A 27,298-nucleotide genomic window follows, 5' to 3' on the forward strand; every position below is an offset into this window, starting at 1 on the left:
GTCCTCTTCCTCACAGTGCAATTGTGTTAATCTTATTACTCTGTGGATAGTGTATTTCTGACTTTTAACACTAGCTAAACAGAAGCAGAAGCTATGATAATGGTACACATAACGTTACCCCGCCAAAGTTCGCTCTTTACAAGCACATGTCTAGAACTTGTATACTACAAATGATATTCCAGTGCTTCTATTACAGTGTTTAATAAGAAGCTTGAAGAAATAAATGTTAAAAATGAGTTAGTTCACTAGCATAGTGCAAAAGGTAGTACATTATTTACATTTATTATTGTATGTCTCATAACTGGCTTGCTGTAATTTGGTTAAATTATGTGTCCATCAGCAACAACAACTTGTATTTATATACAGCCTTTAATGTAGTAAAACATCCCAAGGCGCTTCACAGAAGTGTTATGAGATAAAACAAATACATTTGACACCGGGCCACATAAGAAGAAATTATGGCAGATGACCAAAAGTTTGGTCAAAGAGGAGGTTTTAAGAAGTGTCTTAAAGGAGGAGAGGTATAGAGGCAGAGAGGTTTAGGGAGGAAATTCCAGAGCTTAGGCCCCAGGCAGCTGAAGGCATGGCCACCGATGGTTGAGCAGTTAAAATCGGGGATGCTCAAGAGGGCATAATTTGAGGAGCACAGACATCTTGGGGGGTTGTGAGGCTGAAGGAGATTATAGAGATAGGGAGGGGCGAGGCTATGGAGGGATTTGTAAACGAGGATAAGAATTTTAGAATCGAGGCGTTGCTTAATGTGTGAGGAGGACACAAAACATCCGCAAAAGGACATAGACAGGCTAAGTGAGTGGGCAAAAATTTGGCAGATGGAGTATAATGTTGGAAAGTGTGAGGTCATGCACTTTGGCAGAAAATATCAAAGAGCAAGTTATTATTTAAATGGAGAAAAATTGCAAAGTGCTGCAGTACAACGGGACCTGGGGGGTACTTGTGCATAAAACACAAAAGGTTAGTATGCAGGTACAGCAAGTGATCAGGAAGGCCAATGGAATCTTGGCCTTTATTGCAAAGGGCATGGAGTATAAAAGCAGGGAAGTCTTGCTTCAGCTATACAGGGTATTGGTGAGGCCACACCTGGAATACTGTGTGCAGTTTTGGTTTCCATATTTATGAAAGGACATACATGTTTTGGAGGCAGTTCAGAGAAGGTTCACTAGGTTGATTCCGGAGATGAGGGGGTTGACTTATGAGGAAAGGTTGAGTAGGTTGGGCCTCTACTCATTGGACTTCAGAAGAATGAGAGGTGATCTTATCGAGACGTATAAGATTATGAGGGGGCTTGACATGGTGGATGCAGAGACTAGAACTAGAGGGCATGATCTTAGAATAAGGGGCCACCCATTTAAAACTGAGGGTTGTAAATCTGTGGAATTTGCTGCCTCAGAGAGCTGTGGAAGCTGGGACATTGAATAAATTTAAGATAGGAATAGACAGTTTCTTAAACGATAAGGGGTTATGGGGAGCGGGCAGGGAAGTGGAGCTGAGTCCATGATCAGGTCAGCCATGATCTTATTGAATGGCGGAACAGGCTCGAGGGGCCGTATGGCCTACTCCTGCTCCTATTTCTTATGTTCTTATGTTCTTATGTTAACTAGAAGCCAATGTAGGTTAGCGAGCACAGGGGTGATGGGTGAGCGGGACTTGGTGCGAGTTAGGACATGGGCTGCCGAGTTTTGGATGACCTCAAGTTTACATAGGGTAGAATGTGGGAGGCCAGCCAGGAGTGCATTGGAATAGACAAATCTAGAGGTAATAAGGGTTTCAGCAGCAGATGAATTGAGGCAGGGGCGGAGACGGGCAATGTTACGGAGGTGGAAATAGGCAGTTTTAGTTATGCTGCGAATATGTGGTCGGAAGCTCATTTCAGGGTGAAATATGATAACTAGGTTGTGAACAATCTGGTTCAGCCTCAGACAGATGCTAGGGAGAGGGTTAGAGTCAGTGGCTAGGGAACGCAGTTTGTGGTGGGGACCAAAGACAATGGCTTCGGTCTTCCCAATATTTAATTGGAGAAAATTTCTGTCGATCCAGTACTGGATGTCGGACAAGCAGTCTGACAATTTGGAGACCGCGGAGGGGTCGAGAGAAGTGGTGGTGAGGTAGAACTAGGTGTCACCAGCGTACATGTGGGAACTGATGCCATGTTTTCGGATGACTTCGCTAAGAGGCAACATCTAGATGAGAAATAGGAGTAGGGCCAAGGATAGATACTTGGGGGACACCAGAGGTAATGATGCGGGAGTGGGAAGAGAAGCCATTGCAGGTGATTTTCTGGCTATGATTAGATAGATAAGAATGGAACCAGGCAAGTGCTGTCCCACCCAGTCGGACGATGGTGGAGAGACGATGGAGGAAGATGGAGTGGTCAACCGTGTCAAAGGCTGCAGACAAGTCAAGAAGGACGAGGAGGGATAGTTTACCTTTGTCACAGTCACAAAGGATATCATTTGTGACTTTGATGAGAGCCATTTCGGTACTGTGGCAGAAAACCAGATTGAAGGGATTGATGGGAGTTGTGGGAATGATGGGCACAGATTTGAGGAGAAGGGTGATGGTAGCAGATTTGAAGGAGAGGGGGACAGTACCTGAGGAGGGAGAACCGTTAACAATGTCGGCTAACATGGGAGCCAGAAAAGGAAGTTGGGCGGTCAGCAGTTTAGTGGGAATAGGGTCAAGGGAGCAGGAAGTGGATCTCATGGACAAGATGAGCATGGAGAGGTCAAGAGGGGAGATCAGAGAGAAACTGGAAAAAGATGCGAGTTCAGGGCTAGGGCAGGGGGGAAAGCTCAGAGGAAGTTTGGCCCGGTGGGCTAAGGGAAGGAAGGGAAGTGGCAGAGGCAGCTGATCGGATGGTCTCAGTCTTTGAGACAAAGAAGTTCATGAGCTCCTCATACTTGTTGTTGGAAGTGAGTGTGGTGGAGACAGGGGAGAGGGGTTTAAGAAGACAGTTAGCAGTGGAGAATAGTAGCCGGGAGTTATCTTTGCATTCCAAAATGATCCTGGAATAGTGAGCAGTTTTGGCAGACAAGAGTAGGACCCAAAAATGCTCGTTGTGGTCCAGCCAGATCTGGGGCCGTGACTGGCTAAACCAGTTGTTTGCCATATCCGTTCAAGTCTGTGCCCCTTGGACTTGCAGGAGTGAAGATGAGGGCCGTACCAGGGGGAATGGCCAGGGTGCGAGAGAGTAATGGTTTTAATAAGGACTAGGGCATCAAAGATGGTGGTGAGGGTGTGGTTGAACAGAAATGTCTTGGTGAAAAGAGGGCCAAAGGCTGGATTGTTTGGAGTTGATAAGTGCAGTTGTAAGAGAGTTTGAAGAGAGTTTTTTCCAGGGGCGGACGCATAATCGAGTAGGGTTGGATGGGGGAAGGGGGATGTGCGTGGAGAGCGATACAAGGAAATGGTCAGAGATGGCCTTATCTGCGATTGACACAGCAGGAATAGCGAGGCCACGAGAGATGGCAAGGTCAATGGGGTGGCCGTGAATATGAGTTGGGGTGTTCACATGGAGGGAGAGATTAAGGGAGGACAGTGAACTCAGAGAAGAGAGAGCTTGATGAATTGAGATGTAGGTTGAAATCACCGAGGATGAGAAGTTGCTCGGTGCAGAGGCTGAGGGAGGAAAGCAATGAAGATATCTCGGTAATAATATTTTTATCATACATCATACGAGCGCAGATGATGGTTAACACTCAGACAAGCTGTATCTCCAGAATCTCCGATTCACAAATCGTATTAGGCACTTGAACATAAGAACATAAGAACATAAGAATTAGGAACAGGAGTAGGCCATCTAGCCCCTCGAGCCTGCTCTGCCATTCAATAAGATCATGGCTGATCTGGTCGTGGACTCAGCTCCACTTACCCGCCCTCTCCCCGTAACCTTTAATTCCCTTATTGCTTAAAAATCTATCTATCTTTGACTTGAAAACATTCAATGAGCTAGCCTCAACTGCTTCCTTGGGCAGAGAATTCCACAGATTCACAACCCTCTGGGAGAAGAAATTCTTTCTCAACTTGGTTTTAAATTGGCTCCTCCGTATTTTGAGGCTGTGCCCCCTAGTTCTAGTCTCCCCCACCAATGGAAACAACCTCTCTGCCTCTATCTTGTCTATCCCTTTCATTATTTTAAATGTTTCTATAAGATCACCCCTCATCCTTCTGAACTCCAAGGAGTAAAGACCCAGTCTACGCAATCTATCATCATAAGTTAACCCCCTAATTTCTCGAATCAGCCTAGTGAATCGTCTCTGTACCCCTTCCAAAGCTAGTATATCCTTCCTTAAGTAAGGTGACCAAAACTGCACACAGTACTCCAGGTGCGACCTTACCAATACCTTATCCAGTTGCAGCAACACCTCCCTGCTTTTGTACTCCATCCCTTTCGCAATGAAGGCCAACATTCCATTTGCCTTCCTGATTACCTGCTGCACCTGCAAACTAACCTTTTGGGATTCATGCACAAGGACCCCCAGGTCCCTCTGCACCACAGCATGTTGTAATTTCTCCCCATTCAAATAATATTCCCTTTTCCTGTTTTTTTTCCCAAGGTGGATGACCTCACACTTTCCGACATTGTATTCCATCTGCCAAACCTTAGCCCATTCGCTTAACCTATCTAAATCTCCTTGTAGCCTCTCTGAGTCCTCTACACAACCCGCTTTCCCACTAATCTTAGTGTCATCTGCAAATTTTGTTGCACTACACTCTGTCTCCTCCTCTAGGTCATCGATGTATATTGTAAACAGTTGTGGTCCCAGCACTGATCCCTGTGGCACACCACTAACCACTGATTTCCAACCGGAAAAGGACCCATTTATCCCGACTCTCTGCTTTCTGTTCGCCAGCCAATTCTCTATCCATGCTAATACATTTCCTCTGACTCCGCGTACCTTTATCTTCTGCAGTAACCTTTTGTGTGGCACCTTATCGAATGCCTTTTGGAAATCTAAATACACCACATCCATCTGTACACCTCTATCCACCATGCTCGTTATATCCTCAAAGAATTCCAGTAAGTTAGTTAAACATGATTTCCCTTTCATGAATCCATGCTGCGTCTGCTTGATTGCACTATTCCTATCTAGATGTCCCGCTATTTCTTCCTTAATGATAGTTTCAAGCATTTTCCCCACTACAGATGTTAAACTAACCGGCCTATAGTTACCTGCCTTTTGCCTGCCCCCATTTTTAAACAGAGGCGTTACATTAGCTGCTCTCCAATCCGCTGGTACCTCCCCAGAGTCCAGAGAATTTTGGTAGATTATAACAAATGCATCTGCTATAACTTCCGCCATCTCTTTTAATACCCTGGGATGCATTTCATCAGGACCAGGGGACTTGTCTACCTTCAATCCCATTAGTCTGTCCAGCACTACCTCCCTAGTGATAGTGATCATCTCAAGGTCCTCCCTTCCCACATTCCTATGACCAGCAATTTTTGGCATGGTTTTTGTGTCTTCCACTGTGAAGACGGAAGCAAAATAATTGTTTAAGGTCTCAGCCATTTCCACACTTCCCATTATTAAATCCCCCTTTTCATCTTCTAAGGGACCAACATTTACTTTAGTCACTCTTTTCCGTTTTATATATCTGCAAAAGCTTTTACTATCCGTTTTTATGTTTTGCGCAAGTTTACCTTCGTAATCTATCTTCCCTTTCTTTATTGCTTTTTTAGTCATTCTTTGCTGTTGCTTAAAATCTTCCCAATCCTCTAGTTTCCCACTAACCTTGGCCACCTTATACGCATTGGTCTTTGATTTGATACTTTCCTTTATTTCCTTGGTTATCCATGGCTGGTTATCTCTTCTCTTGCCGCCCTTCTTTTTCACTGGAATATATTTTTGTTGTGCATTATGAAAGAGCTCCTTAAAAGTCCTCCACTGTTCCTCAATTGTGCCACCGTTCAGTCCTTGTTTCCAGTCTACTTTAACCAACTCTGCCCTCATCCCACTGTAGTCCCCTTTGTTTAAGCATAGTACTCTCATTTCTGACACAACTTCCTCATCCTCAATCTGTATTACAAATTCAACCATATTGTGATCACTCATTCCGAGAGGATCTTTTACGAGGAGATCATTTATTTTTCCTGTCTCGTTACACAGGACCAGATCCAAAATGGCTTGCTCCCTTGTAGGCTCTGTTACATACTGTTCTAAGAAACAATCCCGTATGCATTCTATGAATTCCTCCTCCAGGCTACCCCCTGCGATTTGATTTGACCAATCGATAGGTAGGTTAAAATCCCCCATAACTATTGCCGTTCCTTTTTCACATGCCTCCATTATTCCCTTGATTATTGCCTGCCCCACCATGAAGTTATTATTTGGGGGCCTATAAACTACGCCGACCAGTGACTTTTTCCCCTTACTATCTCTAATCTCCACCCACAATGATTCAACATTTTGTTCATTGGAGCCAATATCATCCCTCACAACTGCCCTGATATCATCCCTTATTAACAGAGCTACCCCACCTCCCTTCCCTTCCTGCCTATCTTTCCGAATCGTCAGATACTCCTGTACATTTAATTCCCAGTCCTGGCCACCTTGCAACCATGTCTCTGTAATGGCCACCAAATCATACCCATTTGTAATGATTTGTGCCGTCAACTCATTTACTTTATTTCTAATGCTGCGTGCATTTAGGTAGAGTGTTTTTGTCCTAGTTTTTAAACCATGATTTTTAGTTTTTACCCCTCCTGCAGCCCTTTTATATTCAGTGGTCCTTTTTGTTTCTTGCCTTTGGTTTCTCTGCCCTCCACTTTTACTCATCTCTTTTCTGTCTTTTGTTTTTGTCTCCTTTTTGTTTCCCTCTGTTTCCCTGTATTGGTTCCCATCCCCCTGCCATATTAGTTTAACTCCTCACCAACAGCACGAGCAAACACTCCCCCTAGGACATTGGTTCCGTTCCTGCCCAAGTGCAGACCATCCGGTTTGTACTGGTCCCACCTCCCCCAGAACCTGTTTCAATGCCCCACGAATTTGAATCCCTCCCTGCTGCACCACTGCTCAAGCCACGTATTCATCTGTGCTATCCTGCGATTCCTACTCTGACTAGCACGTGGCACTGGTAGCAATCCCGAGATTACTACTTTTGAGGTCCTACTTTTTAATTTAACTCCTAGCTCCTTAAATTCGTCTCGTAGGACCTTATCCCTTTTTTTACCTATGTCGTTGGTACCAATGTGCACCACGACAACTGGCTGTTCTCCCTCCCTTTTCAGAATGTCCTGCACTCGCTCGGAGACATCCTTGACCCTTGCACCAGAGAGGCAACATACCATGAGCTACTGGTTTACAGCTTTCATATGGTTTGCAATGTGATGCAACACCCCTTGTTAATGAATGCCACCACTTTCCATGTCCAACATCGTTGTGTACAGACACAAAAGGACACATTCCCATTAAACTGAGATATTTCATGCTTCTCTCCAGTGTGTAATCTATTTCTTTGTGTGTCGGCTGTGGTTCAGTAGGTAGCATCCTCGCCTCAAAGTCAGAAGGTTGTGGGTACAAGTCTCACTCCAGAGACATGAGCACAACATCCAGACTGACATTCCAATGCAGTACTAAGGGAGTGTTGCACTGTTGGAGGTGCCGTCTTTAAACCAAGGCCCTGTTTGCCCTTTCAGGTGGGCGTAAAAGATCCCATGGCCACTATTTTGAAGAAAAGCAGGGGAGTTTTCTCCAATATTTATCCCTCAACCAACATCAATAAAGCAGATTAACTGGTCATTATCACATTGCTGTTTGTGGGAGCTTGTTGTGAGCAAATTGACTGATGATGTGTTTCCTACATTACAACAGTGATTACACTTCAAAACGTTCTTCATTGGCTATAAAGGGCTTTGGGACATCCGGTGGTTGTGAAAGGTGCTATATAAATCCCGTCTTTTTCTTTTTATTTGTGTAATTCATATCTTATTAAATGTATCGGGAGTGAATGATGAGGACAAATGCTCTGGTCCTCCAATTTAAAAAGAAAACCAAAGGGGCTAACTGTTAAAAGAAAAGTGCCAAGAGAGTAGATTAGCTGAAATGGGCTGGGCCGTTCTCATGACATGCTGGTTTGGAGACAAATTCCACAGTGCGATACAATGATGATGAGTTAATTGTATCTGCGTTTATCCTGACTTCTGTTCATTGTGCATGGCTTGCTTTTTATGATTGTGTATATTTATTTAGTTCTACCGTGTAACACTCAGTTATTCACAAAAAACATGCATTTTATAGACATTATATGGCAGAAAATGCATAATGAAAAGCATAAAAAAATACTCAAAGGGCTAAACAAGGTCCCAGTTTATCTCTATTGCATTTACAGGAATTAACATTTGTGATTTAAAGGTGATATGGAGTGTGTCACCCTTTTCTTTCACATTCCAAAGTATGTATTTATACAAAAGTCAACTTTCACTTGTTATTCAATCCAAAATTATAAGATGCCACATTATACTTGTTATTACACTTCTGTTTCGATAATAAATGTAAATTTCTGTGGAAAAACAATATTGACCTATTTTAAAAACGTGAAGAAATATATTGCTTATTAATGCAGTGATTAGAACTGCTTGTGGATTCCATTAAAACACATAATTAGAGGTTGGTAGTGCAAAGATTTTACATTACCAACCTAACTGCCAAGTAGAGAAATGCAAATCGTCGATGACCTTTTATCGATTACAAACGGCACTAGTGTTTCGAACTTAGCTCAAACACCATTTTGAAGCCACTGCTTTTTCTGTTTTAGAAGCTGTATTGATTTTCCTGACCGATATTAACTGCATTGTACCTTTCCTGACAATACAGCCAGATACATTGTATGGAAGATTAAGTACCTCAAATAGAACTTCACATCAGTTTTCAGCTTTAGAACCTGCAGCACGTTTGCAAATGAATTAGTTTTCTCTTTATGGGGCAGGATTAGGGGTCACTTATTCCACTGGATTGGTAACCTATTAGTGCAACTATTCAAATAATCACATGCTTACTGGTTGCCTTTTTGGGTTTCCAGAAGTAAACTCGATTATGAAGTGATTAAAATAGAATAGTGTTCTCCACTTTCTTTAAATATTTTAGTTATCAGCTATGAGGAAAAACCTTTTTACACAGCGAGTGGTTAGATCTGGAATGCACTGCCTGAGAGGTTGGTGGAGGCAGATTCAATCGTGGCTTTCAAAAGAGAATTGGATAAGGAAAAATTTTGCAGGGCTACGGGGAAATACTGAGAGAGTGGGACTAGCTGAAGTGCTCAATGGGTTGAGTGGCTTCCTTCTGTGCTGTAACTATTCTAGGGTTCTCTTCTATGATTCTATGCGTCTCTGAACAGATCCTGCTGCCATTTGTTGCATTTTTAAAGTCTCCTCTCCAGATGTCAATAATTTTCTTATTTGCTGCAACCTGACAGTTTTAATAATGAATGGAGGTAATTGACCATTAATTAACAGCAGTTGTGATTGATTGAAACTAAAAAAGCTGGTGGAACATCTTATGCAGGAATTATATTTGCTGCCAGTCAAAACAGTGGACTATTTACTTTTTCAGCTAAATTAATAGAATTAATAAATGATCTTTGTATGATTCTTTTATACCGTATATTGACAATGCCTTATTCATGCCTATTTAATGTGCTCCATTGTTTAGAATGTTTTTGTTTAGAGTCTAAGCAGAACCTGGTGCTAATGTTACAGTAATAGAGCTGTTAGGGCTGGAATATTCCTGTTAATATGGTTTTGTTTTGAAACCGTAGCCCTAGAATCCCTAGGTTCAGGGAGGGCTCAATGCTGGTGGGTTTTACACACGCTGGAGTGGAATTTGGGATGGGACATAGACCGAGCAGATTTCCACCCACATTGCGTGATGTCCCATATTCTGCCAGAAATAACAGAGGAAGTACAGCCCAAATAGGCAAATACAGTCACCCATCCGTTATATCTGCACTCAACCCCACCCTTCTAATATGCACCTGTATAAAACAGGCTATGGCCAGCTGATAATGTGCAATTGATATCTGAAAGGCAAACTGTAAATGCTTCTTAGGAGGAATCAGTTTTTTTGGTAATCGCTGCTTTGGCTGCATGTTTTGGGGATTTCTTTTCATCTGAGCCCTGAATTGGACCGGGGCCAGCTTTGTCTCTGGTTTTGGCTCATCCACAGCCTTGTTCTGCACTGTACTTTCCACATGTGAAGGTATGTGGGGGAACTTTCTGGAGAGCACCCCTGTGCTGCTGTCATAAGAACGTAAGAACTTAAGAATTAGAAGCAGGAGTTGGCCATACGGTCCCCCGAGCCTGCTCAGCCATTCAATAAGATCATGGCTGATCTTTGACATCAACTTCACTTTCCCGCCCGATCGCCATATCCCTTGATTCCCTAGAGTACAAAAATCTATCGATTGTAGCCTTGAATATACTCAACAATTCAGCGTCCATAGCCCTTTGGGGTAGAGAATACCAAAGATTCACAACTCTCTCTGAGTGAAGAAATTCCTCCTCATCTTAGTCTTAAATTCTGAAGGGTATTGACAGAGTAGATAGAGTGTCAGCTGTGGCTCAGTGGGTAGCACACTTGCTTCTGAGTCAGAAGGTTGTGGGTTCAAGTCCCACTCCAGGAACTTGAGCACATAATAATCTAGGCTGACACTCCAGCGTGGTACTGAGGGAGTGCTGCACTGTCAGAGGTGCCGTCTTCTGGATGAGACTTTAAACTGATGTCCTGTCTGCCCTCTCAGGTGGATGTAAAAGATCCCATGGCACTATTTCGAAGAAGAGCAGGAGAGTTATCCCCAGTGTCCTGGCCAATATTTATCTCTCAATCAACATAACAAAAAAACAGGTTATCTGATCATTATCACACTGCTGTTTGTGGGTGTTCGCTGTGCGCAAGTTGGCTGTTGCGTTGCCCAAATTACAACAGTGACTACACTTCAAAAGTACTTCATTGGCTGTAAAGTGCTTTGAGACGTCCGGTGGTCATGAAAGGCACTACATAAATGCAAGTCTTTCTTTTTTAAATGGCTAACCCCCTTCTTCTTCTTCTAAGGCAGTCCCCCAGAGTCGAGGATGACTTGCTTCCACACTAAAATGAGTTCTAAGGTGAGTGATGAGACCAATGCGGGATCGACAGTCTCTGGCACAGGTGGGGCAGATGGTGATCGGTGGGACGGGTGGGTGGGGTGTTTGATTTATCGTGCGCTCCTTCCGCTGTTTGTGCATGGCTTCTGCGTGCTCCTGGCGACGAGACTTGAAGTGTTCGGTGTCTTCTCGGATGCTTCTCCGCTACTTTGAGCGGTCTTTGGCCAAGGATTCCTAAGAGTCGGTGGGGATATTAAATTTTTTCAAGGAGGCTTTGAGGGTGTCTTTGAAGTGTTTTCTCTGCCCTCCTGGGGCTCACCTGCCATGACGTAGCTCGGAGTAGAGTGCACGTTTCAGGAGTCTAGTATCGGGCATGCGGACAATGTGGCCCGTCCATCGGAGCTGATCGAGCGTGGTCAATGCTTTGATGCTGGGAATGTTGGCCTGAGCGAGAACACTGAGAGGGCCGACCCCTTAACCTGAGACTATGTCCTCTAGTCCTAGACTCTCCAGCCAGGGGAAACAATCTACTCAATCTCCTCATAGGACAGGAATCAGTCTAGTGAACCTCTCATCCCAGGAATCAGTCTAGTGACCCTTTGTTGCACCGACTCTAAGGCAAGTATCTCCTTCCTCAGATAAGGAAACAAACTGTGCACAGTATTCCTGGTGTGGTCTCACCAAAGCCCTGTACAATTGTAGCAGGACCACCCTACTCATATACTCCAATCCTCTAGCAATAAAGGCCAACGTGCCATTTGTCTTCCTAATTGCTTGCTGTACCTGCATGCTACCTCTGCTGCGCCCTGTTGTTAGATATCGTCCTCTGCAAACGTGCAAAGAGCATGGCATAAGCTATAGGTACTATCATGGAAAGACAACAGTTTCCAACTTTATATGCTATTGGGGTTTTTATCCACAATTTATGCACAGTTATAACAAAGATCGGGTTTAGGAGCTAATGATTGACACAGAAGTCTCTCTCGACTACAATCTCCATTGAAGTCGGCGATGACAGAAGCTAATGTCTAAAAGCCGTCCAGAAAAAAAAACACACATGCGCAGAAGGCCGTTGCTAGGGAAGCTTTTGCCTTCCACATCGCTGGCCTTTCTCTTGTCCCACGTAACATCGCTGGCCTATCGCTTCACCCATTTCACATCGCTGGGCTATCGCCGAGGTGAAAATCGCAGTCCAAAAATGGGCGATGTGCCAGCAATCAGTAAAGCTGACACATCGCCAAGGCTGGAACATTGTCTAGCCCTCTGTGTTTCCTGAATACCTAAATCACTCTGAACAACTAATAGTTTCTCACCATTTAAAAAATATTCTGTTTTTCTATTCCTTCTACCAAAGTGAATAATTCATATTTCCCCACATTATAGTCTATCTGCCACCTTATTGAACACTCATATAACCCATCTGTTATATATGTAAACCTGTAAATACCTTGTGTAACCACCAGAGGACTCATCCCCTGGAGTCCCAAGGGATCCCACAATCCCTTGGGAGCACCTGTACTTAAGGAGGCCTCACAGGCTGGAGAGGCACTCTGGAGACCTGTAATAAAAGACTAAGGTCACACTTTACTTTGAGCTCACAGTATCTGGTCAGACTCTTTATTCATACATAACAACTGGCGACGAGTTACACATGACGAATCCAACAATGCAGAGAACAGTGGGCATCCTGGAGAAATTTTCGGAGGGAGATGATTGGGAAACCTTCCTGGAGTGACTCGACCAATACTTCGTGGCAAACGAGCTGGAAGGAGAAGCGAACGCTGCCAAACGAAGGGCGATCCTCCTCACTGTTTGCGGGGCACCAACGTTGGCCTCATGAAAAATCTGCTTGCTCCAGCGAAACCCACAGAGAATTCATACGATGATTTGTGCACACTGGTCAGGGAGCACCTGAACCCGAAGGAAAGCATTCTGATGGCGAGGTACCGGTTCTACACGTAAAAGAGGTCTGAAGGCCAGGAAGTGGCGAACTATGTCGCCGAGCTAAGATGCCTTGCAGGACATTGCAAATTTGAAGGACATTTGGAGCACATGCTCAGGGACTTCTTTGTACTTGGCATTGGCCATGAAGTAATACTTCGCAAACTTTTGACTGTAGAGACCCCAATCTTGAGTAAAGCCATAGCGATAGCCCAGGCGTTCATTGCCACCAGTGACAATACCAAGCAAATCTTTCAGCACACGAGTGCTGCTACAAGTACTGTGAACAAAGTGATGTTGTTTTCAAATCGCAACGTACAGGGCAGGCCTCACATGCCTGCAGCTGCACATCCGCAGATGTCTCAAGGTCCACCATCAAGGGTGATGAATGCAAGGCCATTAACACCTTGTTGGCACTGCGGGGTTCCATTCCATTCATGCCGCTTCAAAGGATACGTTTACAAGGGCTGCGGAACAATGGGACAATCCCAACATATGTGCAGGCGAGCTGCAAACCACCATGTCGCAGAGGAGGACAGATCCACGGCAGATCACGACGAACCAGGGCCTTAGACTGAGGAGGCAGAGGTATATGGGGTGAACACATTTACTACAAAGTGTCCCCCGATAATGCCGAAGGTTGAAATAAGTGGACTCCCGGTGTCAATGGAGCTGGACACGAGCGCGAGCCAGTCCATTATGAGCAAAAAGACTTTCAATAAATTATGGAGCAGCAAGGCCTCAAAGCCAGTCCTGACTCCCATTCGCACTAAACTGAGAACTTGCACAAAGGAACCGATTCCCATAATTGGCAGTGCTACTGTAAAGGTCTCCTACGATGGAGCGGTGCACAAGTTACCACTCTGGGTGGTACCGGGTGATGGTCCCACGCTGCTCGGCAGGCGCTGCCTGGGAAAGATTCGCTGGAATTGGGACAACGTCCGAGCGCTCTCGTCCGTCGATGACACTTTGTGTGCCCAGGTCTTAAACAAATTCCCCTCGCTGTTCGAACCAGGCATCAGAAAGTTCCAAGGAGCAAAAGTGCGGATGCACCTAATTCCGGGGGTGTGACCCATCCATCACAAGGCGAGAGCAGTACCGTACATGATGAGAGAGAGGGTGGAGATTGAGCTGGACAGGCTGCAACGAGAGGGCGTCATTTCACCGATCGAATTCAACGAGTGGGCCAGTCCGATTGTTCCAGTCCTCAAGGGAGATGGCACCGTCAGAATCTGTGGTGATTACAAAGTAACTATCAATCGTTTCTCCCTGCAGGATCAATACCCACTACTAAAGGCAGACAATCTTTTTGCGATGCTGGCGGGAGGAAAGACATTCACGAAACTGGACTTGACCTCGGCCTACATGGCGCAGGAGCTTGAAGAATCATCGAAGGGCCTCACCTGCATCAACGCGCACAAAGGTCTCTTCAATTACAGATGCCCATTTGGGATTCGATCAGTCACGGCGATATTCCAGAGAAACATGGAAAGCTTACTGAAATTGGTCCCGCGCACTGTGGTCTTCCAGGACGACATCTTGGTTACACATCGGGACACAGTCGAGCATCTGCAGAACCTGGAGGAAGTTCTTATTCGGCTCAACTGCATGGGGCTCAGATTAAAACGCTCGAAGTGTGTTTTCCTGGAGCCTGAAGTGGAGTTCCTGGGGAGAAGAATCGCGGTGGACGACATCAAGCCCACCGATTCGAAGACTGAGGCAATCGAGAAGGCACCGAGGCCACAGAACATGACGGAGCTGCGGTCGTTTCTAGAACTCCTGAACTACTTTGGTAACTTCTTACCGGGTTTCAGCACACTGCTAGAACCACTGCACACCTTACTGCGTAAAGAAGACGAATGGGTCTGGGGTAAAAGCCAAGAAAATGCCTTTGTAAAAGCTAGAAAACTGTTATGCTCAAACAAATTGCTTGTGTTGTATGATCCATGTAAGCGTTTGGTACTAGCATGTGATACGTCGTCATACGTTGTCGGGTGTGTATTACAACAAGCTAATGAATCTGGGAAATTGTAACCGGTTGCTTATGTATCCAGAAGTCTGTCTAAGGCTGAGAGGGCCTACAGTATGATTGAAAAAGAAGCGTTAGCGTGCGTTTATGGGGTAAAAAAAATGCATCATTATCTGTTTGGGCTCAAATTTGAATTGGGAACTACCCATAAGCCACTGATATCCCTCTTTTCTGAAAGTAAGGGGATAAATACGGATGCATCGGCCCGCATCCAGAGATGGGCACTCATGTTGTCCGCATACAGGCCAGGCACAGAAAACTGTGCAGATGCTCTCAGTAGGCTGCCATTGCCCACCAAGGGGGTGGAAATGGCACAGCCCGCAGATTTAGTTATGGTAATGGAAGCACTCGAGAGTGAGCAATCACCCGTTACCGCCCGACAGATTAGAACCTGGACGAGCCAGGACCCTTTACTGTCCTTAGTAAAAAACTGTGTGCTTCACAGGGGCTGGTCCAGTGTCCCATTAGAAATGCAGGAAGAGATAAAGCCGTACCAGTGACGTAAAGATGAAATGTCAATACAGGCAGACTGCCTTCTGTGGGGTAATCGGGTAGTGGTACCCAAAAAGTACAGGGACACTTTCATTAGTGATCTCCACAGTATCCACCCAGGCATTGTAATGATGAAAGCGATAGCCAGATCCCACGTGTGGTGGCCCGGTATCGATGCAGACTTAGAGTCCTGCCTGCACAAATGTAACATATGTTCACAGTTAAGCAATGCACCCAGGGAGGCACCACAAAGTTTATGGTCTTGGCCCTCAAAACAGTGGTCTAGGGTCCATGTCAACTATGCAGGCCCGTTCTGAGGTAAAATGTTCCTAGTGATTGTAGATGCGTACTCCAAGTGGATTGAATGTGAGAGAATGTCGGCAAGCACGTCCGCTGCCACCACTGAAAGCCTGCGGGCCACGTTTACCATGCACGGCCTGCCTGATGTCCTTGTGAGCAACAATGGGCCGTGTTTCACCAGTACCGAGTTCAAAGAGTTTATGACCCGCAATGGGATCAAACATGTTACATCTGCCCCGTTCAAACCAGCATCCAATGGTCAGGCAAAGAGAGCAGTGCAAACAATCAAGCAGAGCTTGAAGAGGGTAACTGAAGGCTCACTGCAGACTCATCTATCCTGAGCCCTGCTTAGTTAGCGCATGAGACCCTATTCACTCACTGGGATTCCACCCGCTGAACTGCTCAGGAAAAGGGCATTTAAGACAAGGCTCTCGTTGGTCCACCCTGATCTACACGAACAGGTAGAGAGCAGGCGGCTTCAACAAAGTACATATCATGATAGCGCAAATGTGTCACGTGAAATTGAAATTAATGATCCTGTATTTGTGTTGAACTATGGACAAGGCCCCAAGTGGCTTCCCGGCACTGTTGTGGCCAAAGAGGGGAGTAGGGTATTTCGGGTCAAACTTTCAAATGGACTCATCTACAGGAAACACTTGGACCAAAGTAAACTCAGATTCACGGACTATCCAGAGCAACCCACATTAGACCCTACCTTTTCTGACCCCCCAACACACACACCAGTGGCAACCGATACAGCGGTTGACCATGAAGCAGAACCCATCACTCCCAGCAGCCCAGCAGGACTCACCACACCAGGCAGCCCAGCAAGGCCAGCTGCATAGCAGCCCAATGAGGGCCTAACAAACGACTCACCAAAACCAGCATTTGCACCGAGACGATCAACCAGGGAAAGAAAGGCCCCAGATCGACTCACCTTGTAAATAGTTACACTATTGACTTTGTGGGGGGTTGTTGTTATATATGTAAACCTGAGCAACCACCAGAGGGCTCATCCCCTGAAGTCCCAAGGGATCCCACAAGGAGGCCTCACAGGCTGGAGAGGCATTCTGGAGACCTGTAATAAAAGGCTACGGTCACACTTTACTTTGAGACCACATATCTGGTCAGACTCTTTATTCATACAGAACACCATCTATATCTGTTTGCAGGCTCTTTGTGTCCTCCTCAAAGCTTATTTTCCCACCTAGCTTTGTATCGTCAGCAAACTTGGATACATTAGACTTGATCCCTTCATCTAAGTCATTAATATAAATTGTAAATAGCTGAGGCCCCAGCATTGATCCTTGTGGCACCCCACTAGATACAGCCTGCCAATCTGAAAATGACCCGTTTAACCCTACTCTGTTTTCAGAAAGCAAACTCATCATTGGGCTGTTCGGCTATCCCACTGGGAATAGGATACTAATTGCCAGTGATCTGCGAGAGAACAGACCTGATGGAATCACTACTATCCCTTGAAACCTGAGAGAGTGCATTGCATGTTATCCAAGCTCTCTGAGATGCTGCTCTAGAGATATTACAATCCGGCAGCCAATGATGTTTCCATACACTCTACCAAGATCTGAAGAGCAATAGTTAATGGTTTCACATTGCAGACAGTTAAGAATTCAGGTGTGCTTCAGATATCTACTTTGGTTCAATAATGTCAGTCGCATGCTTAAGTAGTCTGGCCACCTGCTTCTTGAGGAAGTTGACTCCCACTATCCTAAATCTACTTGCGTGGTGGTTGGCCCAAGGCTAACAATGAAACTCCTTTGTGTTCTGCACTGGATCACCATGTCTTACACTCCTTCAGTCTCTCCGAAGGTGAACTAAGTCAACATGAGGCAAGGTGGCACTCTGTTTGTTTGGTAATCTGCTTTATTCCGCTGTAGACAAAACATCATCAACATCATAGGTAGTCCCTCAAAATCGAGGAAGATTTTCTTCCACTCTAAAAGTAAATTCTCAGGTGACTGAACAGTCCAATACGGGAATTACAGTCTCTGTTACAGGTGGGACAGAAAGTTGTTGGAGGAAAGGATGGGTGGGACTGGTTTGCCACAGGCTCCTTCCGCTGCCTGCGTTTGATTTCTGCGTGCTCTCGATGATGAGACTCGAGGTGCTCAGCGCTCTCCTGGATGCTCTTCCTCCACTTAGGTCGGTCTTGGGCCAGGGATTCCCAGGTGTTGGTGGGGATGTTGTACTTTATCAAGGAGGCTTTGAGGGTGTCCTTGAAACGTTTCCTCTGCCCACCTGGAGCTCGCTTGCCATGTAGGAGTTTCGAGTAGAGCGCTTGCTTTGGCAGTCTCATATCGGGCATGCGGACAATGTGGCCTGCCCAACGGAGCTGGCGAGTGGGGTCAGTGCTTCGATGCTGGGGATGTTGGCCTGATCGAAACACTGACGTTGATGAATCTGTCCTCCCAGGAGATTTGCAGGATCTTGCGGAGATATCATTGGTGGTATTTCTCCAGCGATTTGAGGTTTGAGACAAAACATACAGAACGCTGAGAATGATGGAAGTCACTTGGTACAGTTAGTACATTATTACAAAAATAGAGAAGATGTGAACATGTTGCTCCCCTTTCCCCTTCCCACGCCTCGCATCACTCTTTCCTTCTCCAATCCTACTTTCTTCCCTGCCCTCGGTTCACTTCCCTCCCCTGCATCAACTTTACCTCTCCCCTCTTCAATCTCCTTTCCCCTTGCCTTCTTCCCTCTGCCCTGCCCCATTCCCTCACTCATCTTCCACTGTTATTCTCCCCTCACCCTTTTACCTTTCTCCACTTCTCTTGCCTCCTTTTCCCTCTCCCCTCCCTCTCTAACCTCTCCTTCTCTCCCCTCCGCCCTCTGGCCCCTGCCATTGGAAATTACTATGAAGCTGCTGACCTCCATGCCTGAATTCCAAGTAAATGCTCCTATCATGCAGAGCTTGATGCCGGAAGTGCTGCTAAACCCCCATATTTAAAGATTGTAGTTCTTCATTACAATTTATTTTCAAAGCTCTTGAGCTTTAAAAGGTCTTCCACCCCTGATGTACCACTATAGATTAGATTCACAAGTGTGAGGTAAACATAGTTATAGACGCACACACTCTATTCACCAACACAGTACTTACGTAACATCATAAGCAGCATTTCAGCAGCCATTCAATACCCTTCAGACATTCGTAATTTCAAGAGGGCTGGAGCAAAAGGAACTGGAATGGACTGGATCTGAAATTGATTCAGCCCTGGTGCCAAGCAAAACGCAGGCCAAAGTTGGTAAAGCAAAGTAACCGTGGGCACAGCAATCTGATAAACATTATTTGAGTAACATTGAACCAGATAAGCTGACCTTTCCATATGACGCAGTAGATTGTACTGTTTCAAAGTTCACAGATGAAAGACTGGAACAGATAAATTACCTGCTTACAGGTTATTCTGGTCATGAGTCTACATTTCGGTCTCTGTGATCTGTTCTGACTACATCATGATAAAATGTACAAAGTCACGTTAATAAAATTCCAACAATTCTTTCTGGCGACACATGCCCGGCTGCCCAAAGTGTGCAATAATTACAGTTGCTCCTGTGGATCTAGTTGAAATAAATATTTCCATTTCTGTTTGGAAAATTTACTTAAAGTAGTTTTAGTGTAAAACAGCATTTAGGGTGTTAAAACGATATTTGCTTGTCTCTGTGAGGCAGCTGAAAACAACTAACCAGAGTGTGATTTGTGGTTTAGCACTATCCTTACTTGGTTTTGTTTCAATAGTAGAGTTTAGGTAATATAACAGGCATTGTAGCATTACTACAATGAACAGTGTGCTCTCTTTAGATTAAATCCTGCCAGAATCAATGTTTGCAATTCACGGAAACTATTTCCATTGCTGCAGTGTAGGAATGAACACTTAGCTTCTTTGAGTTTCATTTTTGGCACCTATAAAATACGAGTTTTCACACAACTAGAACTCAAGACTGAAGGGTGAATTTTACTTTCGGGGCATGTTCGGGGTGGGAGGGAAACCTCTTCAGAGACTATAGCCTGAGGCCCGGGACATTGGCCCCATTGAAATACTGCAGTACTGTCTCCCGAAGTGACATCAGGGCTGGCAGGCGAGAGTAGAAACTGGAACAACTGGGGGTTGACATGAGGAAAGGTTGAGTAGGTTGGGCCTATACACATTGGAGTTCAGAAGAATGAGAGGTGATCTTATCGAAATATATAAGATAATGAGGGGGTTCGACAAGGTGGATACAGAGAGGATATTTCCTCTCATAGGGGAAACTAAAACAAGGGGCATAGTATCAGAATAAGGAGCCGCCTATTTAAATCTGAGATGAGGAGGAATTTCTTCTTTCAGAGGGTTGTAAATCTGTGGAATTCTTTGCCCCAGAGACCTGTGGAGACTGAGTCATTGAATAAATTTAAGGCGGAGATAGACAGATTTTTGAGCAATAAGGGAGTAAAGGGTTATGTGGAGCGGGCAGGGAAGTGGAGCTAAATCCATGATCAGATCAGCCATGATCTTATTAAATGGCGGAGCAGGCTCGAGGGGCCAAACTCCTGCTCCGATTTCTTATGTTCTTATGACATGAGGCCAAGGATGCCAGGGACCCAAGAAAACAGTCCCCAGCATGACGTTAGTGCACCTGCCCCTCCTGGGCATAAGGAATCCGCAGAAAAGGTAAATGCAAATACTTACCTTGGCCTCTCCATTAACTCTCACCAGGTCCTGCTGTCAGGTGTGGCCCCATATGGGCTTCCTGAATGTTTTACTTAAAATGGCATCGCAGTGCCAATTATATCATCAGGTCACAACCTTTGAATGTAAAGCATTCCCCTGCCTGCCTGAGGCAAATGACCCTCCTGTGCTTGTTCTGAGGTGTTAAGATAGTAAGGGGCAGGAATGCGGAACCACCCCTTGCTGATTTAACCTCCCCGCCTGCATAATTCCAGCCAGAGAAGCAGGATCAAAATTGACCCTTCAATCCCAAAGCTGAAATTCTTTGTGTGAACCATCCCAGTTCATCAGGTAACATAAATGGATGCACTCTCCAGCTTCCCCACATACTGTTGGGAAGTATGGAATACTGGTGGAGATCATCCTATGGAGATCAGCAGGGAGAATAAATCTATTTCCCCGACCAAACTGGCACTAACTAAGCAGGAAATGAATACTATTCCCCTCCAAGACTAAAATATATAAAAAGGCATCTCATCTTGCTGCTGTGGTAGGAGATGCTGACAGCAGCCATTTGCCTACCACCGACCATGATGACTTCACAATTAATTGCAGGTAAAAACAGAAAATGCTGGAAATAGTCAGTAGGCAACATCTGTGGAGAGGGAACCCGAGTTAACATTTAAGGTCGATGACCTTTTGCCAGAACTGGAAAAAGTTAGAGAAGTAGCAGATGTTAAGCAAGTGCAGGGGCAGGGAAAGGGGGGAGGAGAGGAGAGAACTAAAGGGAAGGTCTGTGATAGGATGGAAGGCACGAGAGATTAAATGACAAAAGGGATGATGGTACAAAGCAAAAGCTCCATTACCACCTCCTTTTACATAAGAACATAAGAAGTAGGAGCAGGAGAAGGCCATATGGCCCCTCGAGCCTGCTCCGCCATTTAATATGATCATGGCTGATCTGATCATGGACTCGGGTCCACTTCCGTGCCCGCTCCCCATAACCTCTTATTCCCTTATCATTTAAGGAACTGTCTATTTCTGTCTTAAATTTACTCAATGTCCCAGCTTCCATAGCTCTCTGAGGTAGCGAATTCCACAGATCCACAACCCTCTGAGAGAAGAAATTTCTCCTCATCTCAGTTTTAAATGGATGGCCCCTTATTCTAAGATTGTGCCCTCTAGTTCTAGTCTCCCCCATCAGTGGAAACATCCTCTCTGCATCCACCTTGTCAAGCCCCCTCATAATCTTATACGTTTCGATAAGATCACCTCTCATTCTTCTAAATTCCAATGAGTAGAGGCCCAACCTACTCAACCTTTCCTCATGTCAACCCCCTCATCTCTGGAATCAACCTAGTGAACCTTCTCTGAACTGCCTCCAAAGCAAGTATATCCTTTCGTAAATATGGAAACCAAAACTGCATGCAGTAATCCAGGTGTGGCCTCACCAATACCCTGTACAACTGTAGCAAGACTTCCCTGCTTTTATACTCCATCCCCTTTGCAATAAAGGCAAAGATTCCATTGGCCTTCCTGATCACTTTTGATTTGTACAATATTTGTTGACATTCATTACAAAAAGCCACACCCTAAACAGATGGACAATAAAGGTAAGGAACTGCTACTTCATATTGCACGCAGGGATCTATTGACAAAATAAATGTATTGATTTATTATTTTTCAGGAATTAATTAAAAGCTCTAACTTTACTGCCTCGGGTATGCCTCTTCCAAATCCTTTCACTTAAGATCTGCTATTCTATATATACAAAACCTGCATCTTGTATGCATCCATTAAACCTCAGGCACCATACTCACATAAACAATGTGTGTGTCACCTGATTGGCATATTCATAAAATGATGACAAATCACAACTGAAGAGGTTCGGAGCCTAACAATGAGGTAGTTGCAAGCAGGGGTGAAAACTGCTAGACTGTAAGTATCATGGACATACAAAAACCGCTAACCAAGAATTAGCAGCCAGCAAACAGCTACCAGTAAAACAATTAGCAAGGAAGGAACATAGGAACAGGAGTAGGTCATTCAGCCCCTTGAGTCTGTTCCTCCATCCAATTAGATCATGGCTGATCTGTAACTTAACTCCATCTTGTTTCCATAACCCTGAATACCCTATTAATCTCCATTTTGACATTTTTAATTGACCCAGCCTCAACTGGTTTTTGGGGGAGAGGGACATGAGAACCAATGAAATCACTCAAATATTTGTTGAAACTCCTTTTGGCCACCATCTTGTTTTGTCAGCGATCTGAGGAAAGTAGTTCAAAAATAAGGTTTCTAACATTAAATAAAATAATTACATAATTCACAACAAAGTCATTAAACTCATTCGTATAGTTGCTTTCTCTGTCTCTGAAATTGTTCCAATGATGTATCTTCCCAGAAGGTTGCCTGTTTTTCAGGTACCAGGGATTGGTGTACATATGAATTCCCACAGCTGCCAACTGAATGAAGAGGCTCAACGAGGTAGCAGGCTAGAATTTCCAGAATATACCAGTGTCACTCTGTGCAAACATTCTGTGAATACAAATATTTTGCATTTTACATTGGCTCTCTTCCATATGTAAAGAACAACATCATATATTAGGATTGGGGGAATTTAACAGAAAGAATGTTCCAACAATTGCTGTTTGAAAGCCTTGCCCCTCTCTCCTAACTGGAAAAGAGCTGAAGATTGTTCACACTAAAACACAAGAGTCCTATTATAAGGATCAGTGAATCTCCCTCGAAGATAACTGTGATCTTTTTGTCTAATAAAGCATTAACCTACCATGATTTTAAAAATTCTATTAGAGGTAACTGACAGGAAAAATAATATAACTAGCAATATACAAGGGGCTCAATTTTCCCCAGTGATTTGCACCGTTTTTTTTGGCGCGCGCCACTTTTTTCGGCCTAAATTAAAAAATACAAGTTTCCTCAATCAATGTGTACCAGCGTAACTCAGTTAGTTACGATTTTTTTAGGTTCATTTTTTTTTGAGTCAAAGGGGGCATAACCTGCCACCCGCACCAATTCAGGCCATTTAGGCAAGTTTGACCAGCTTGGATTTACTCCAATTCTTCTTTGGCCTCTGTTAGAAAAACCTTCTGGTGAGTTAAGTTAATCAGTGCAGCAGATGTCCAGACAGCAATCGCAGGAGAGGTAAGTGAGAGTGGGAGAGAGGGATAGTTAGATAGTTTTGGGTATAGTTAGGAGCAGGGATCGGGAGGGAGGAGGCTGTTCGGCCAGGGATAGGTGTTGGGACCGGGGTGGGGGGGGAGGCCGTTTGACCAGGGATAGGTGCGCGGACCAGGACTGGGAGGCCATTCGGCCAGGAATAGGTGCGGGGACCGGCATTGGGAGGCCATTTGGCCAGGGATAGGTGCGGGGACTGGGAGTGGGGAGGCCATTTGGCTAAGGATAAATGCGGGGACTGGGAGGAGGCCGTTCGGCCAGAGATAAGAGTGGGGCCCGGCACTGGCATCGGTGGTGCCGGTGGGGGTGGGGGGTGGGGGCAGGCGGGAGAGATTTTTGTCATTACACTTTAATAATTCAATGGAGGTAAGTTGCTGCAATGTTTAATGTGCTTGTGCAGATTGCTGCGAGTTGGCTGTCTGTTTCACTTTCCAGCCTCAGCCCGCATTGTGTCCCTGGTTACTGTGGCAACCCAATCTTTTTTGGCGCATATCTTGGGCTCCAACCCCAAAACTAAACGACAGATTAGGCGGCGCCAAAATGAAGAAATCAAACGGGGAAATTTGGATAATTTTTTTTTGCCGTACTTGGGCCACCAAAAAACGAGCATAACTCTTCAAGTACGCCAAAAAACAGCTTTGGGGAAAATTGAGCCCATTGTCTTGTTATTTACTAACTAGAGCATGCTACGTGCACAGATTTATTTTATGAAGGGTGTAGATTTATTTACTATCTCTCTGCAGTGGGCGAGGGAGTGGGCTGCATTTTCGGGTCATTTACAACCCGGTTTTTGACCTGCTGCGGCGTAAAATGGTGCGCTCAGCTCATTTCCGTTGGGTCGCGATCCTCCGGTCGGGTTTTGTGACGGCGTTTAGAAGCATCGCCGGGGAGAGCTGCGTCCCGCGGTGACCGCCAGGGAAAACAGCGGTCCAGCCCTGCCGGTGGCAGTGAGTTGCTTAACTGCAAAAAACCGGTAAGTTCCAATTTTTATTTTTTAATTTTTTTTTGTAGCAATTTGTATTGTAAGGGTGTTGGCAATGTTCTTTGAATGTTTTTGTGAATTTTTTTTTCCCCCTCCCAAGGCCCCTCTCGGAGTGCTCCCAGCCCCGCACTTTAGTTGGCGAGGTTCCTGTTTTTGTGCCGTGAAAGTAATACAATGGCTCCCTTTGCGCTGCACCCCTGGTGCAGAGCCCAAATGACGAAAATTAATCCATTCATTGCAAACGTTATTTGGGTGGTACATTTCCTGCCCTGCCTCCATTTTTGCCCCAAAAATGGCAAAGTACAAAATCCTGCCTTATTTCTTAATATACTCATTTTTGTGTCCACAAATCTTCCTTCTTATAGTTACAATTTTTCATCATGCTTTTCTGTTAATATTTACCATTGTAAATTACTATGTCAACATTTCTGTTCAATTTTGCTGTGTCAACTGTCACAATGTAGTGCAGACTTTGGCCACTAAGTGGCACTATGGACTGATTTCCCCTACCCCAAAGTCTCCAACACCATCATCATTTTGAATATAATAAAACTATGAACTCATGAACTGACATTGCACAATGTTACAGACAATTCAGTAATAGACATGTAGGGGTAGAAATTGGTCCTCAATGCACCCATTTTCTGGGTAGAAAATGGGAGTAAGAAGGACCAATTTTGGAATACAATGTCCCATGCACAATCTATGCCTGCATTATAGGAGCCAATATCTTGGTAATGGCAACAATGCAGACATCCCAGACAGCTGCCTATAACAGGCGTTAGGCCCCTTACATATGTAAATGAAGGATCCACCTGCCTATTTTAAGCCCCCTTGCAGAAAGTGGTTTGGATTGAATACAGAAAATGCTGAAAAAAATTAAAAGAAGCATTCTTATGGAGCCATGCAAAAAAAGGTGGTTATGGTTTTTGGAGGCCGATCATCCCAACCCCAAGACGTCACTGCAGATGTTCCTCATGGAATCATTTTTGGTTTAACTATTACAAAAGCAAAATACTGCAGATGCTGGAATCTGAAATAAAAACAGAAAATGCTGAAAATACTCAGCCGGTTAGGCAGCATCTGTGGAGAGAGAAACATGGTTAATGTTTCAGGTCGATGACCCTTGGTCAGAACTGGAAAAAGTTAGAGATGTAACAGGTTTTTAAGCAAGTGTAGGGGCAAGGAAAAAGAGGAGGGATGGAAGGAACAAAAGGGAAGGTCTGTGATAGGATTAAGAGACAAAAGGGATGATGGTGCAAGGCAAAAGAAGATGGAAATGGGACAAGTTAAGAAACAAAAGACGAGTCTAGATTAAGGTAAATGGAGATGACAGAATCATCAACAGCTGCTGTGGGAAAGAGAAAAAAACCTAAAAAAATGAAAAAAATAGGGGCAGAGGTTATGGTTTGAAATTATTGAACTCAACGTTGAGTCCAGAAGACTGTAAAGTGCCTAAAGATGAGGTGTTGTTCCTCAAGCTTGCATTGTGCTTCATTGGAACAGTGTAAGAGGCCGAGGACTGAGAGATCAGAGTGGGAGCGGAGCGGAGAATTAAAGTGACAGGCGACCGGAAGCTCGAGGTCACACTTACGGACTGAATGCAGGTTCTCTGCAAAGCGGTCACCCAATCTGCGTTTGACCTCCCCAATGTAGAGGAGACCACATCATGAGTAGTGAATACACTATACTAAATTGAAAGAAATACAAGTAAATCACTGTTTCACTTGAAGGAGTGTTTGGGGCCCTGGACAGTGGGAAGGGAGGAGGTAAAAGGGAAGGTGTTGCATCCCCTGCGCTTGCACGGGAAGGTGTTGGGGGTGATTGAGGAATAGACCAGGATGTTGTGAGGGAGCGGTCCCTTCGGAATGCTGAAAGGGAAGGGGAGGGGAAGATTGGTTTGTTGGTGGGATCACGCTGGAGGTGGCAGAAATAGCAGAGAATGATCTGTTGAACATGGAGGCTGGTGGGGTGAAAGATGAAGACAAGGGGAACCCTGTCATGGTTCTGGGAGGGAAGGAAAAGGGTGAGAGTAGAAGTGTTGGAAATAGAACCGACATATCAACCATGGTAGAAGGGAATCCTCAGTTGAGGAAAAAGGAAGACATATCAGAAGCACTAGTATGGAAGGTGGCATTATCAGAGCAGATGTGATGGAGATGGAGAAACTGGGAGAATGGAATGGAGTCCTTACAGGAAGTGGGGTTGGAGGAAGTGTAGTTCAGGTAGCTGCAGGAGACAGTGGGCTTATAGTGAATGTTTGTCAATAGCTATCCCCAGAAATGGAGACAGAGAAATCAAGGAAGGGAAGGGAAGAGTCAAAGATGGACCATGTGAAGGTGAGGGAAAGGTGGAAATTGGATGCAAAGTGAATGACATTTTCTAGTTCAGGGCGAGAGCAGGAAATGGCACCGATACAGTCATCAATGTACCGGAAAAAGAGGTGAGGGAGGGGACCCGAATAGGACTGGAACAAAGAATATTCCACATATCCCACGAAAAGGCAGGCATAGCTAGGACCCATGCAGGTTCCCATAGCAACACTTCTAATTTGGAGGGAGTGAGTGGTGTCAAAGGAGAAGTTGTTC

This window comes from Pristiophorus japonicus, chromosome 11 (genome assembly GCF_044704955.1).
Source record: "Pristiophorus japonicus isolate sPriJap1 chromosome 11, sPriJap1.hap1, whole genome shotgun sequence".
Classification (NCBI taxonomy): Eukaryota; Metazoa; Chordata; class Chondrichthyes; family Pristiophoridae; genus Pristiophorus; species Pristiophorus japonicus.